This window comes from Callithrix jacchus, chromosome X (genome assembly GCF_049354715.1).
Source record: "Callithrix jacchus isolate 240 chromosome X, calJac240_pri, whole genome shotgun sequence".
In the NCBI taxonomy this organism is placed as follows: Eukaryota; Metazoa; Chordata; class Mammalia; order Primates; family Cebidae; genus Callithrix; species Callithrix jacchus.
In genome coordinates this window covers 22,350,482-22,366,195 of record NC_133524.1, presented here as the reverse complement: position 1 = coordinate 22,366,195, position 15,714 = coordinate 22,350,482, and the positions used below count along the sequence as shown (strand labels likewise).

The 15,714-nt window shown below is 41.7% G+C and overlaps 1 pseudogene across 1 annotated transcript; it reads left to right on the top strand.

The window, feature by feature from the left end:
• Nucleotides 1–6,102: 6,102 nt before the first annotated feature.
• On the top strand, nucleotides 6,103–7,771 carry LOC100405593 (tubulin gamma-1 chain pseudogene; annotated as a pseudogene). The gene has a single exon (XR_008479018.2). The product of XR_008479018.2 is annotated as a tubulin gamma-1 chain pseudogene (transcript).
• Nucleotides 7,772–15,714: the final 7,943 nt, after the last annotated feature.

Here is a 15,714-nt window from a genome sequence, read left to right as displayed (position 1 = left end):
CTCTGGATTTGTGTTTTTACATCCTGTATTTTTTTTAAACTCTAAGGATTTCCCTTATTTTCTACTATTGCAACTATGCATTTATGAAATGTTTTAAATTTGTTATTCTATATTTTGGGTCTTTTTGTACTAGGATGGTTTTTTCAGGATGGCTAATAGGCTATATTGCTGGGAATGGAAGTGCCTATGAACTTTTCTTTTTAAATGTTGTAAAACGTACATAATATAACAATTTGCATTTTAACTATTTTTAGGTATACAATTCAGTGGCATTATGTATATTTACAACATTGTATAACAGTCACCATTATCTGTTTCCAGAACTTTTTCATCTTCCCAAAAAACAGAATATTTTAACCCATTAAACAATGACTCCCCATTTTGCTTCCTGTATAGCCCCTGATAACTTCCTATGGACCTGTTTTAAAATGAAAAGTTATTGCAGATTTTGAGAATACATCTGCAGAACTCCAGATATTCTCAGACCCTAAATTAAGAAAAAATGGTCAAAGACCATACATTTTTATTTTTTGAGATAAGGTCTCTGGCATCTAGGTTGCAGTGAAGTGGCATGGTCATAGCTCACTATAACCTTGACCTCCCAGGCTCAAGCAATCCTCCTGCCTCAGCCTCCTAAGTAGCTGGGACCACAGGGGCACACCGCGATGTCTGGCTAATTTTTAAACTTCTTGTGGAGATGGGGTCTCGCTTTATTGCACAGGCTGGTCTCAAACTCCTAGCCTTAAGTGATCCTCCCACCCTGGCCTCCCAAAGTGCAGGGATTATACACATGAGCCACTGTGCATGGCCCAAAGACTATATATTTAACATTGTGGAATCACACCAGGAAAGTGCTGTTGATTACTGATGTGCTCTGGGCCCATAACCAGTGCCTTTTAAAGTTGAAATGTGCTGCCAATATTCATATTTAAGAAATTGCAATTTGTTTCTTCTACCATTCTCCAGATGCCATGCTGCTTCCTAATTTTACCTTTACAATTTTCAGCAAAAGACAAATTCATAAAAACCAAAAAAACCTCCTGCAGGAAATATCTGATATAGGCTGGTAGATATGGCTAAGAGGAGTAAGACAAAAGCTTACTACTACATTTTAGGTGACAGATTGGTCAAATGTTTGTACTGGTACACAGTCACTAAAAGGAAATAGCCACTCAGTGGTACCTTTTCTCTAGGAAAGTTCAGTTAACTTTATAACTGAGGATATATGAGAGAACAAGATACGTCACTGGCTAAGCATTCTTTCATTCTCTCTCCGTAACTATCTAGTAAAGAGAATTTTGTCTTTGCTATTCTATTCTGCATCTTTTATGACGTGGAATTGGGAGAATGAGATGGACTTAGAAAGACGTGGCCCTAAGAAGGGGTGTGTAAGAGGAAAAGATTTAGTAAAAAGCCAAGTCATGCCTGGGATTAAAATTAAAAGAAAAGAGAGATGAAAGAAAAGTACTTGCTGGATGCCACAGTGAGTTTTAGGGTTTGGACAGTGAAGGATACTGTAGCAGAATGGGGGAGGAGAAAAAAGCTGGCTTTAGGATGGGTGTTGTCAGTTATGATTTGGACGGCCTTTGATGTTCTTTGTTGTTTTCACTTTTTTCTTTTCTTTTGAGGTGTTGCTCATGTACAGTCAGGTGCACAACCTTAAGGGCTGAACTCAATGAGTTTTTACATGTGTCTACACCTGTGTCACCGCCACCCAGATCGAAATACAGAATAGAGCAGAACCTCACATGCCTTCTTCCTCATCCCCTTCCCAGTACTCACCCAACCAAGAAATAATCACTTTTCTGGTTTCTAGCACCATAGATTAATTTTTGTCCGTTTTTTAACCTCATAAAAATGGAATCGTACACCGGGCACAGTGGCTCATGCCTGTAATCCCAGCACTTTGGGAGGCCAAGGCAGGCAGATCACTTGAGGTCAGGAGTTCGAGATCAGCCTGACCAACTGGGTGAAACCCCGTCTCTACTAAAAATACAAAAATTAGCCAGGCATGGTGGTGGATGCTACTCAAGGGGCTGAGGCAGGAGAATTGCTTGAACCCAGGAGGTGGAGGTTGCAGTGAGCCAAGATCGCACCACTGCACTCTAGCCTGGGCAACAGAGTGAGACTCTGTCTCTAAATAAATACATAAATAAATAAATGGAATCATACAGTGTGCACTCTTTTGTGTCTAATTCCTTAAGTGTTTTTTTGAGACAGGGTCTTACTCTGTTGCCCAGGCTGGAGTGCAGAGGTGTGAACATGGCTCACTGCAGCCTCAACCTCCTGGGCACAAGTAATCCTCCCACCTTAGCCACCGGAGTAGCTGGGACCACAGGCATGTGCCACTACACCTAATTATTTTATTTTTTATAGAGGCAGAGTCTCACCATGTTGTCTGGGCTCATCTTAAACTCCTAGACTCAAGCAATCCTCCCGACTTGGCCTCCCAAAGTGCTGGGATAACAGGCATGGGCTGCTGCGTGGCTTTAGTCTGATTTCCTTCACTCAGCATTATATCTACAAGATTGATTGATATTGTTTTATATAGCAAAATAAGTTTTTAAAAGCACTGCATTGTAGTTCATAAATTATTCATATGTTCTATAGTTGATGGATATTTGTTTGTTAGAGCATTTGGTTATTATGAATAACAGTGCTATGAATATTCTTGTCTGTATTTGCTGGAGGATGTAAAACACTCATTTACGTTGAGTGTCTGTTCAGGTGTGGAATTGCTGGGTCATAAAGTGGACATATCTGTTGCTTTAGTATTTTCTGTCAGGCAGTTTTCTAAAGTGGATGTACCAGAGTACACTCCCACCAGCAATGTGAGACAGTTCCAGTTACACTTATCCTTACCTGGACTTGACATTTTCAGTCCCTTAATTTGAGTCACTTTTAATGTTTTCTGCAGGGGCATAAGCAGGGATTAGAAATCCTTTTAAATTATTTTAGTTCTTAAATTCTGTTTTAGTGTAAAGGATTCTATACACAATCTGGGTACATGAAGCTTTGGAACTTACTTAGGAAATCCCAAGGATTTGGAATTGTTCTCATCTAGTTCAGCTGAGCTGGGATATTTTTGCTCCCCGCCTCCTTTTTTTTTGAGGCAGGGCCTCATTCTGTCACCCATCTGTCACCCAGGATGAAGTGCAGTGGCACAATCATGGCTCACTGCAGCCTCAAACTCCTGGGCTCAAAGGATCCTCTCATTTCAGCCTCCTGAGTAGCGAGGACTACAGTCATATGCCACCATCATGCCTAACTAATTTTCAATTTTTTTTTATAGACATGGGGTCTTGCTATGCTGCCCAGGCTAGTCTTGAACTCCTGGCCTCAAGTGATCCTCCTTCACTTCAGCCTCCTGAGTAGTTGGAATTACAAGTGTGTGCCACAATGCCTGGCTCTCTCTGTGTTTTTGAAGGTGAGACTTTATTCTGTAAAGATAGAAGAGTGGCTCCTAAAAGAAAGATGATTCTGTAGAGACTGTATAAAGTTGGTAAAGCTACCAGAAGACTAAGTGAATGCATCTTATTATTGGCTAGTTGTTAAATAATTGTGCATCAAAATCACTTGGAAGGTTTGTTAAGACATGACTTGTCAGCCCCACTCTCAGAATTTCTGATTCAGTGGGTCTGGAGCTAAATAATCTGTATTTTTAAAAACTTCCTAGGTAATCCCACTCCGGCTGGTCCCAGGACCACACTGTGAGAGCCACTGAGATCACCTATTGCAATAGTCTCAGTGAGAGGCAGTATTGAAGGAGGTGAGAAGTAGTTGGATTTGGGAGCTCTTTGGAGACATACAGCCAATAAAACTTGTTTTGAAATATTGTGATCCTAGAATGTTCTCTAGGTAGATTACTTTTCTTTTTTTCCCCCTTTTTTTGAGACAGGGTCTTGCTCTCTCATCCAAGCTGAAGTGCAGTGGTGTGACCTCAGCTCACTGCAGTCTCTGCCTCCTGGGCTCAAGTGATCCTCCCACCTCAGCCTTCCAAGTAGTTAGAACTACAGAAGTGAGCCACCATGCCTGGCTAATTTTTAAATTTTTTTGTAGAGACAGGGCTTTGCATGTTGCCCAGGCTGGTCGCTAACTCTTGGGCTCAAGCAATTCATCCGCCTCAGCCTCTCAAAGTGCTGGGATTGTAAGCATGAGCTATTGCACCTGGCCTCTGAGGTAGATTTCTTATTTGCATGCTTTTGTTTTTTAATTTTTAAAATGTAACTCGCAGTACAGCTTTGTTGTTAAACATATGGGCTCTGGAGTTGGATGGCCTGGGTTCAAATTGCAACTCTACTACATATTGGTTGTGTGATCTTGCAGGTTATTTCATCTCTCACTTGTAAAATGTGGATAGTATTAGCAGGTATTTCTTGTAAGGAATAAATGAGATACCTACTGTAAAACACTTCTCAGGGTGCATGGAATATGGATTTTTAATTGATTCAATTTGGAGCAAGAACATATTCTTTTGATATGATAGTAAGAACTGTCAAAACAAAATAACAGAAAAGAAAATTTTACATTTATTTTCTAATATTATCTGGTAAGTAAAAGAATTTTCAGAAAGCTAATTTTATTTTATTGTTTACTTTTTATTTTTGAGACAGAGTCTCACTCTGTTGTCCAGGCTGGAGTGTAGTGGTACAATCTCAGCTCACTGCAACTTCTACCTCCCAGGTTCAAGTGATTCTCGTCTCAGCCTGCTGAGTAGCTGGGACTACAAGCATGTGCCACCACACCTGGCTAATTTTTGAATTTTTTTTTTTTTTAGTAGAGACGGGGTTTTGCCATGTTTATTAGGCTGGTCTCAAACTCCTCACCTCAGGTGATCCACCTGCCTCTGCCTCCCAAAGTGCTGGGATTACAGGCATGAGCCAATGTGTCCAGCTGAAGCTCATTTTAAAAATTTGACTTTTATTACTTTTATATAAAGCATAAATTGTGTCAACAGTTATTCTGATAGATCACTTGAAAAATGTAACTTGTACTTTGTCTTAGTCTTTTTTTTTTTTTTGAGACGGAGTCTTGCTCTGTCACCAGGCTGGAGTGCAGTGGCACGATCTTGGCTCACTGCAACCTCTGTCTCCTGGGTTCAAGCGATTCTTCTGTCTCAGCCTCCCGAGTAGCTGGGACCACAGGTGCATGCCACCATGCCTGGCTAATTTTTGTATTTTTTTTTAGTAGAGATGGGGTTTCACCATGTTGGCCATGATGGTTTCAATCTCTTGACCTCATGATCTGCCCACCTCGGCCTCTCAAAGTGCTGGGATTACAGGCATGAGCCACTGCGCCCAGCCTGTCTTAGTCTTATTTGTTATGCTATAACAGAATATCACAGACTGGATAATTTACAAAGAACAGAAATTTACTTTCTTACACTTCTAGAGGCTAGGAAATCAAGATCAAGATGCCAGCATCTTGTGAGGACCTTCTTGTTATATCCTCACATGATGAAAGGTGGAAGGGCAAGAGAGCAAGAGGGGACCAAACTCACCCTTTTAAAATAGCATTAATCCCACTCATGAGGGTGGAGCCCTTATGGCCTAATCATCTCCCCAAAATCCCACCTCCCAACACTGCCACGATGGCAACCAAATTTCAACATCAGTTTTGGAGGTGAAAAAAGCATTCAAACCATAGCATACCTTCTGTGCAAATTCTGTACAATATTTACAATGGCATTTTATTCATTTGGATTAAATGGGTGATACAGTTTGGCCATTTGTCCTCTCCAAATCTGATGTTGAAATTTGATTTTCAATGTTGGAAATGGGGCCTGGTGGGAGGAGTTTGGATCATAGGGGTGGATCCCTCATGAATGGCTTGGTGTTGTCTTATCAATAATGAGTAAGTTCTTACTTTATTAGTTCATGTAAGAGCTGATTGTTTAAAAGAGTATGGGCACCCCTCCTATCTCTCTGTTGCTTCCTCTCTTGCCATGTGACACATCTGCTCCCCCTTCACCTTCCGCCACGAGTAGAAACTTCCTAAGATTTTTACTAGAAGCAGATGTCAATGCCATGCTTCTTGTATAGCGTGCAGCATTGTGAGCCAAATAAATCTCTTTTCTTTATAAATTACTCAGCCTCAGGCATTCCTTTATAACAACACAAAATGGACTAAGACAATGGGTTTTAGTAAAAATTGCAAATGAGATAGTAGCTGTACTTGGTACTTAAAATTTTTTTTGCAACATTGGTGCCTGAGGAGCGATGCTCAGGGAAATCATCACCCTACAGTTGGGCCAGTGTGGCAATCAGATTGGGTTCGAGTTCTGGAAACAGCTGTGCACCGAGCATGGTATCAGCTCCAAGGGCATCATGGGAGAGTTCACCACTGAGGGCACTGACCACAAGGATGTCTTTGTCTACCAGGCAGACAATGAGCACTACATCACCTGGGCCATACTGCTGGACCTGGAGCCCTGGGTGATCCACTCCATCCTCAACTCCCCCCTATGCCAAGTTCTGTAACCCAGAGAACATCTACCTGTCGAAGCAGGGAGGAGGAGCTGGCAATAACTAGGCCAGCAGATTTTCCCAGGGAGAGAAGATCCATGAGGACATTTTTGACATCATTGACTAGGAGGCAGATGGTAGTTACAGTCTAGAAGGCTTTGTGCTGTGTCACTCCATTGCTGGGGAGCAGGCTCTGGCCTGGGTGCCTACCTCTTAGAATGACTGAATGGCAGTTATCCTAAGAAGCTGGTGCAGACATAGTCAATGTTTCCCAACCAGGATGAGATGAGCGATGTGGTGGTCCAGCCTTACATTTCACTCTTCACACTCAAGAGGCTGATGCAGAACACAGACTGTGTTGTGGTGCTGGATGACACAGCCCTGAACTGGATTGCCACAGACCACCTGCACATCCAGAATCCATCCTTCTACCAGATCAACCAACTGGTGTCCACCATCATGTCAACCAGCAGCACCACCCTACACTACCCCGACCACATGAACAGTGACCTCATCGGCCTCATCTTCTTGCTCATTCCCACTCCATGGCTCCAATTCCTCATGACCAGCTACACCCCACTCACCAAGGACCAGTCAATGGCCAGCATGAGGAAGACCACAGTCCTGGATGTCATGAGATGGCTACTGCAGCCCAAGAACATGATGGTATCCACAGGCCAAGACTACCAGACCAACCACTGCTCCATCACCATCCTCAGCATCATCCACGGACAGGTGGACCCCACGCAGGTCCACAAGAGCCTGCAGAGCATCCAGGAACCGAAGTTGGCCAACTTCATCTCATGGGGCCCTGCCAGCATCCAGCTGGCCCTGTTGAGGAAGTCTCCCTACCTGCCTTCAGCCACCGGGTCAGCGAGCTCATGATGGCCAACCACACCAGCATCTCCTTGCTCTTCAAGAGAACATGTCACCAATATGACAAGCTGTGGAAGCAGGAGGCCTTCCTGGAGCAGTTCCGCAAGGAGGACATGTTCCAGGACTTTGATGAGATGGACATGTCCAGGGAGATTGTGCAGCAGTTCATTGATGAGTGCCATGTGGCCACACGACCAGACTACATCTGCTGGGGTGCCCAGGAGCAGTGAGTCCCCCAGGACAAGGACCCTCATCTGCCTTGGTGATTGGCCCAGGCCCTGCCTGACTGACCACCCCCTCAGAGTATAGATCAAGGACCTCACTCAACTCTTTCTCATACACATGCACTCTCTGTTGGCCTGTGAACACATTTACTTCTCCTCTTATGAGGCTGTTTATATTTAATAAAGCACTGGATGTAAATTAAGAAATTTTTCATCTACTTGTTTAGTTATCAGTGACATAATTAAAAATTGCTGAATTATTATTCACTCAGCTAAAAAACTGCCGAAGTTCAAATGTTGTGATACTGGCTCATAGCATACTGACAGGCCAAAGCAAATGATAAAAAAATATTTTTTAATGTTTTCAGAGCTCAGCAAAATTTTGGCCAAAGAAATTTTTCATGCAGGAAACATGATGTAAACATCTATTTTTTTCTTACCCTTTCAGAAAATTTAATTGTCCACTATATAATAATACATAATTTCAACAAAATCTTCTGCATACAATTAGCTATAAAAAGAACTAACCACCAAAAGGCAATCACTTGTAGCAAAAGCATTTTATCTTTGTAGATGCCAAGAAAGGTTTCATTTCTTTTGAAAAATAGCTAAGATTATTTTCCAGCAAAATATAAACAGTCTCCTTAAATGATATAATGATCCAAGCTTATTATTTTCTCTTACAGTGAGTCTTAAGCACAGATGCACATTAAAATCACTAGATGCAAGGCTGGAATTCTAAGGCCGGAGCATGGACATGTTTATGTTTACATTTACATACTTCCTAGACTTCAATAGGTCTTCTATTTTGGGCCACATGGCAAACTGAATAATCTGAAAACCCTTCTGCTACAGAACACCTAGAAGTATTGGAAAAAATAAGGGAAATATCTTTTTAAATGCATAGTTAAAATTGTAAGGGAAATAGTTTAGGGCCAAAATGAGAGCTGGAGTTACAATTCCACATTAATAAGCAGGTGCTGATAGTTTGCTTTCCCTGGCAGTAGAAGAGAGTGCAGCAGGTCCTTGAATATCATTGTTTCATCCAACATCCTTTTACTATAATAACCTTGATGAGAGGAAAAAAATGGATTCTAGGCTGGGTCATCGTCTATGTGGAGTCTACATGTCTTCCCCACGTCTATATGGGTTTTCTCTGGGTACTTCCCACATCCCAAAGCTGTGCACCTGAAGTTTACTGGTGTGTTTAAAAGGTACCAATCTGAGTGAGTGTGATGTGTGTGAGTGGTTCTGTGATGGAATGGCGTCCTGGTCAGGACTGGCTCCCACTTGGTGTGCTAAGCTGCTGGGACATCCTCCAGCCACTTACGACCTTGAATTGGAATCACTGGGTAAGTGATTATCTTATTTATTTCTATTCATCTTTCTTAAATGTATGTATAGCTCACACATATTTCAGTGTTTCGTATTAGAAGTGCTTTGATCCTTATTTAGAAGTTTGATGATGTTTTTGTGACCAGAAATATGCTGTAGGAACTTAACTGTTTTTCAGTTAGCCTATGGTAAAACTGATTTCAATATATTACATTGTTTTTGCTTAGAGACCTGGTTTTCTACAGAGACCTGGAATCTACGGATGATGTTAAGTGAGGACTTATTGTATCCTGAGTTTTGTAATAAAGGAGCTTGGGTTTTAATAGCTTTGGGGGTCAGGAGACAAGGTTGTGGAAAGACAAGTTGGGGAATGCAACTAAGAATCTTGTTTAGACTTGGGATCCTGGAAGGGCTACAGCTGGGTAGAAAGAAAAGTCATCCATCAGCTGACTTTTGATAGAAAACAGAGAAATTTGTTTGCCTTTGCCTGAGCTTTGAGTGAAAAAACCATGTCTCTGTGAGAATTAATAATCACTGCCTTTTCTCAGGTGGGTTGCAGTCTGAATTTATATTACCTATGTGGTCTGGCAGTCCTGAGATATTAGTATAAAAAATTGGTTGAGATACTCCTGGATGAGATATTAGTATAAAAAATGGTCCCAGGCTGGGACATTTTTAGGGCTCCTGGCAAAACCAAATACATGACTTCTCTTGAGGGACACAATCAAGCCAGATGCAACTGAGGTTGTATGGAGACATGGGAGTGATGTTAAGCAGAGCACAGGGTCTCTTGGGGTGAGAAGTGACTGAAAACAGGGTAGACTGCCTGGCCTCAGGCAATCATTCCTGCCCTTGCAAACCCACCAAGCTGATGGAATGCCACCTATGAGGACCTCCTTCTTCAAGTGCTACTCTCTCTGAGGCTTCAAAGGTATGTTCCTGACTTGGGAATTTGTTTGATGGGATGAGAACAAACAGGAGTGATTAACTCTGGTTTCTGTGGTACTCAGACCTAGACTCCTTTTTGCTCTCCTTGAACTTTGGAGTTGACCCAGATTAGGGTCTGGCCTGGCCTTCAGCCACTATCTGTAGATGTTATGAGGCAGAGGAGCCAGTACCTCCATGGGGATGTGAGTTCATAGGCCCCAATAACCAGGCATCTAAAGAGGACAGATACGTCAAAAGAAAAAGAAGAAACTGGAAACCATGTACCAGTTTACTAACTGGTAGAAACCATGTAGAAATACTAACAAACAAACTAGGAATTTTAAATAAATATGAGAGAACTTCCTCTTCTGGTTAGGATGTAAAAAATTGCAAGAGGCTGCTATTCTCACCCTAGCAGGTGATTCTGAAGCAACACCCCATTGAAAACTGCTACTTTGTTCCAGTAACCTGGACAGCAATAAATGCATATGGATAAATGTACACAGGCTGAATTTGAGAAGAATGGTGGTCCATGGTAATATTATTTTTTTATTATTTATTATTTTTTTGAGACAGAGTCTCACTTTGTCACCAGATACCAGGCTGCAGTGCAGTGGCACAATCTCGGCTCGCTGCAACCTCCGCCTCCCGGGTTCAAGCAATTCTCCTGCCTTAGCCTCCCAAATAGCTGGGACTACAGGCACACGCCACCATGCCCAGCTAATTTTTGTATTTTTAATAGAGACGGGGTTTCACCATGTTGGCCAGGATGGTCTCGATCTCTTGACCTTGTGATCCACCCGCCTCAGCGTCCCAAAGTGCTGGGATTACAGGCTTGAGCCACTGTGCCCGGCCTATGGTGATATTATCTATATGCTTGTGCTTACATTTTATTTAGTGTGTATAATTTTATCTTGAAACTGCTTAGACAATTAAGGATTAGTTGGGGGAGATATAAAGGTAAATACAACACTGACAGAAGGATTTATTGCCTTGTGGTTCAATGGAAGACCATGGATGTTCAAATAGTTGTGAAATTTTCCTTAATCCCTTTTCTTAGAGGTATAACTCCAAAATAAAATTGGTGTGCCAGCAGTGTAGTGATACAATCAACTTTGTAAAAAGAGCCAGCCAAATTTTAATTTAGCACTACTTTACTTGCTGATATTTTTACAAATTGCATTGCCTAACCAGCCCTTCTGTATTGAAACATTCCACATGCAAAGTTACCATGGCCTCGATGCAGGCAATTACCTACAGAGGCTTCTTGGAAACCCTAGTGTCAGTCAGAAACAAGTATTGGCCAGCAGCAAAGCCCTAGAAAAAAGTAGAGTGAGCCAAGTAAACATGGGTAGTGCCTTTCTACACACTGTGCTGCGGAGGTGGTCCCCTTGAATCTTGATAAATATCCAAAATATCTGACACTTCAAGCCCTGCAATTATGTCAGGATAATAAACCTGACTCCATTTTAACATTCAAGTCCTCTTTCTTTGCTCTAAGCCCATAAACCTCAAACTGTCTTCAGATTGGCATCCCCTATAGCATGTCTAAAGGAAAAAAAATGTACTGGTTAAACAGGTAAGCATAAAATGTCTGCATGATAGTTATATTTTGCAATAAAAAATTAATCATGAAGCATATTGGTGTGTTTTAGTCCCTTGTGAGTTAGTGTGAATCAGGCTCTCTGAAATAAAGCTCATAGATTTTGGCAACTGAGAGCCAGACTTAGAACAGGATAAATTTATTAAGTTAAACTCTATAAGGGTAGTAGCATCCTGCTAGTCCTTGTTGGCTGTGCATCCTGCTAGTCCTTGTTGGCTGTGTGCCTTCCTTCCCACATCTACAGTGCATATGGCAAACATTCTGTATTAGTTCATGCTCACATTGCTATAAAGAAATACCTGAGAGCAGGTAATTTATAAAGAAAAGATGTTAACTTGGAACCAACCCAAATACCCATCAATGTTAGACTGGATAAAGAAAATGTGGCACATATACACCATGGAATACTATGTAGCCATAATAAAAGAATGAGTTCATGTCCTTTGCAGGGACATGATGAAGCTGGAAACCATCATTCTCAGCAAACTAACATAGGAACAGAAAACCAAACACTGCATGTTCTCACTCATAAGTGGGAGTTGAACAATGAGAACACATGGACACAGGGAGGGGAACATCACACGCTAGGGGCTGTGGAAGGGTGGAAGGGGAGGGAGAGCATTGGGACAAATATCTAATGCATGCGGTGCTTAAAACCTAGATGACGGGTTGACGGGTTGATGGTGCAGCCAACCACCATGGCACATGTATACCTATGTAACAAACCTGCACATTCTGCACACGTATCCCAGAACTTAAAAAATAAAAAATAAATATAAATAAATGAAAAGATGTTTAATTAGCTCATGGTTCTGCAGGCTATACAGGAAGCACAGTGGCTTCTGCTTCTGGGAAGGCCTCAGGAAGCTTCCAGTCAAGGTAGAAGGCAAAGGAGGAGCCAGCTCCTTACATGGCAGGAGCAGGAGCAAGAGACAGTAAGCGGGGAGGTGCCACATACTTTTAAATGACCAAATCTCATGAGAACTCACTATTGTGAGGACAGTACTAAGGGTGGTGGTGCTAAACAATTCATGAGAAGCCCACATCTGTGATCTGCTCCCACCAGGCCCCACCTCCTATATTGGGGATTACAATTGAACCTGAGATTTGGGTGGGACACAGATCCAAACCATTTCATAGTCTAATCCTCACTGATGTAGAATTTAAAACCCAAAGAAGCACAATGAGGAAGCTTTTGCTAATAGTGTGGTTTCCAAACCTAGCACTCTATCAGAACTGCCCTTAAAAGTCAGTAGCAGCCAGGTGTGGTGTCATGCGCCTTTAGTCCCAGCTACTCTAGATGCCGAGGCAGGATGATCTCTTGAGCCCAGGAGTTCGAGGCCAGCCTGGGCAATATAGTGATACTCTGTCTCTTAAAAATAAATAAATAAATAAATAAAAAAAAGCCCAATGCAGTATCTTCTCAGGCTCCATCCTACATTCTCTTTGGTATGTGAAACTATGGATCGTCTCAGTTCAATGTCCTATCTGAGGTGATTCAGACCAGAAAGAGACAGAAGGGTGAATCTGAGCTGAAAATCAGAAAACTAAGCACAAAACGAAAATATTTATCAGATAACTACTGGGTGTTACACATTTTCTCTTAGGCACCTGGGATGTATCTGAATAAATCAAAGACCTCTGCGCACATGAGTGAATATAAATGTCTCCAGGAACATTAATAAAGGATCATGTTCTCCTTTACATCCGTCTAGGCTTGATTCTCACTTTTATCATGGTATATTACAATACTCATAACATATTATTGTAATTATTTATTTACGTGTCTGTCTCTCTTTCTTGAACTGTGGGCTTTTGGATGGTAGGGATGCCATAACTTAGTATTCTAATACATGGCAGGCATTCAATAAATGTCAGTAGAATGAATATATGAATGAATAAATGAAGCTGAACTGCTAAAGGAGTTGTTGAGCTCTAATGACTTAGAGATACTGTGCTTATATTGGTCTTAGAGGAAAATAGGTTTTATATTAAAAAGAAAAAATCCACAATAATGAACACTGCACTAAAGGAATACTAAACAGGAATCAGTGCTACTTTCCGTCCCCTACCACTGACACCCTAAGCAAGGCCATCATTCTCTCTGTCTGGATTAACAAAGCCTTCTCCCAATTGGTCTCTGCAACTCCTCCAGTGGGTCTTCTCTTCTTTAGTCTGTTCTCTATAATGGAGCCAGGGAGCATTTTGAAATACAACTATGGCCTTGTCACCCCCCTCTTGAAAATTTTGCCATGCTTTTATATTTTAGTCAATTTCTGTCATATAACATCCCCAAATCTCAGTGGTTTACACAAATACCCATTTTTGTGTTTTCAGGTGTGTAGGTTGGTAGCCGTTTGGCTCACTAAGGCTAGGTTCAGTTAGACTGGACTCCAGGCAGAAGGGGCAGCGGCTAACCTAAAGCATATGCTGGGTATAGAAAATTGCAGGGGTATGAAAAGGTAAGCCAGACTATGCAGGCTCATTCATAGCTTCTGCCAGCCTTCTCTGAATGTTAACATTCCACTGGACAAAGTGAGTCTGTGTTAGGCCATTCTTGTTTTGCGGTAACGAAATACCTGAGACTGGGTAATTTATAAAGAAAAGAGGTTTAATTGGCTCACACTTTTGCAGGCTGGACAGGAGGCATAGCACTAGCATCTGCTTCTGGGGAGGCCTCCAGAAGCTTACAATCATGGTGGAAGGTGAACAGGGAGCAGGCATGTTATATGGCGAAAGCAGGAGCAAGAGAAGGGAGAGAGGTGCCACACTTTTAAACAACCAAATCTCATGAGAACTTACTATCTCCAGAACAGCACCAGGACATGAGGGATCCTCCCCCATAACCCAAACACCTCCTATCAGGCCCCCACCTCCAACACTGGGGATTACATTTCAACATGAGATATGGGCAGGGACAAACATCCAAACAATATCAGAGTCACATTGCTAAACCCAAAGTCAAGGGGTAGAGAAATACACAGACCACCATGAAGCCATGGCAAAGGCAAAGAATGACAGCTCTGTAACATGAAGGGAGTGAAGAATTGAGCACAATAATCCAGTCAACCCCACTTTTCCTTGATCTTAGAGCCAAGTCCAAAACACTTCACAATCTACTTTTTTCTTGTTTTTCCATTTTCTTCCCTTGAAACTTTTCCTTTTCTCTGTATCCTCTTAACTCCATTCTTGTTGTCATCTTTCAGTTCCCATGATGGAGCATGCTGTCTCTCACTTTCAAGCCTTCATACATGCTGTTGCCTTGTCCTGAATCATTCGTTTCTCATCTTCCCCACCCTCTATTCCCACTCCCACTCACCCTCGGGTGTCTACCCTTCCTCGTCAGCAGTATGAATATTATCTCTGGTAGGAATGAATTAGTTGCTCCTTGTCTGCATTGCCAAAGCTCTAGCACTTGATTTTATAATATCAGAGCCTTTATCACAGGCATTGTTTTTTCTTATTTCATTGACTGTTTCTCCTGCTAGACTGAGACTTTCCTGAGGTTGGGACAGTGACTCTATTTTGCCATCTTGTCCCCAGCAGCTAATATAGTGTCTGACATATAAGAAGTACTCATTTTGTTTTTATTTAATGAATGTATACATGAGCCAGAACAAACAACTGAGAATATAGTTTGGTTTCAGGATCTGCTTAAAGGAATTTATTTTAAGAAGTCCAACGTATTGACATGTCCTTGAGACTTATGGCAATGAAATATGTGCTCAGTCTTTGCATTTTTCAAAGTCCTTTCTACCCTCTGCTGTTTATTACACAAAATCTCCCCTTTGTTAGAATTTTGTCATTCACACACTACATTGCAGGATTGCCTACAGGTGACCCTAGTGGTTTGAAGAGATACTGTGTCCTGTGGCTATAATAAAAAAGACAGAACCAGGCTGACAATGTTTGCAACAATTCAAAGGATGCAGCCTGAATAATGATCAGCTCTTATGGCTGTTTCAATGCCAAAGGATAAAGGCATCTCCTCCAGGACAGAGTGGTAGGATCTGCCCTTGTAAGACACAGTGCTCCAAGTTATTTGTTTATAACCAGAAGACTAATTCTTAATTGATGTATTTCTGAGCAAAGAGATCCAGATGTTACATGCTAATTTTTGTTTTTAGTGTGTGTCAATTTATGCAACACTGGCTGGAGGGCTTGGAGATTCGATCAGTCACACCTGACTAGCTGCTCTGCATGAAAATATGAGCAATAATGTTTTGTCTCTGAAATTTGAGGAAGAAAATCTCATTTAAGACAGAAGCCATTTCTAGTCCCCAAT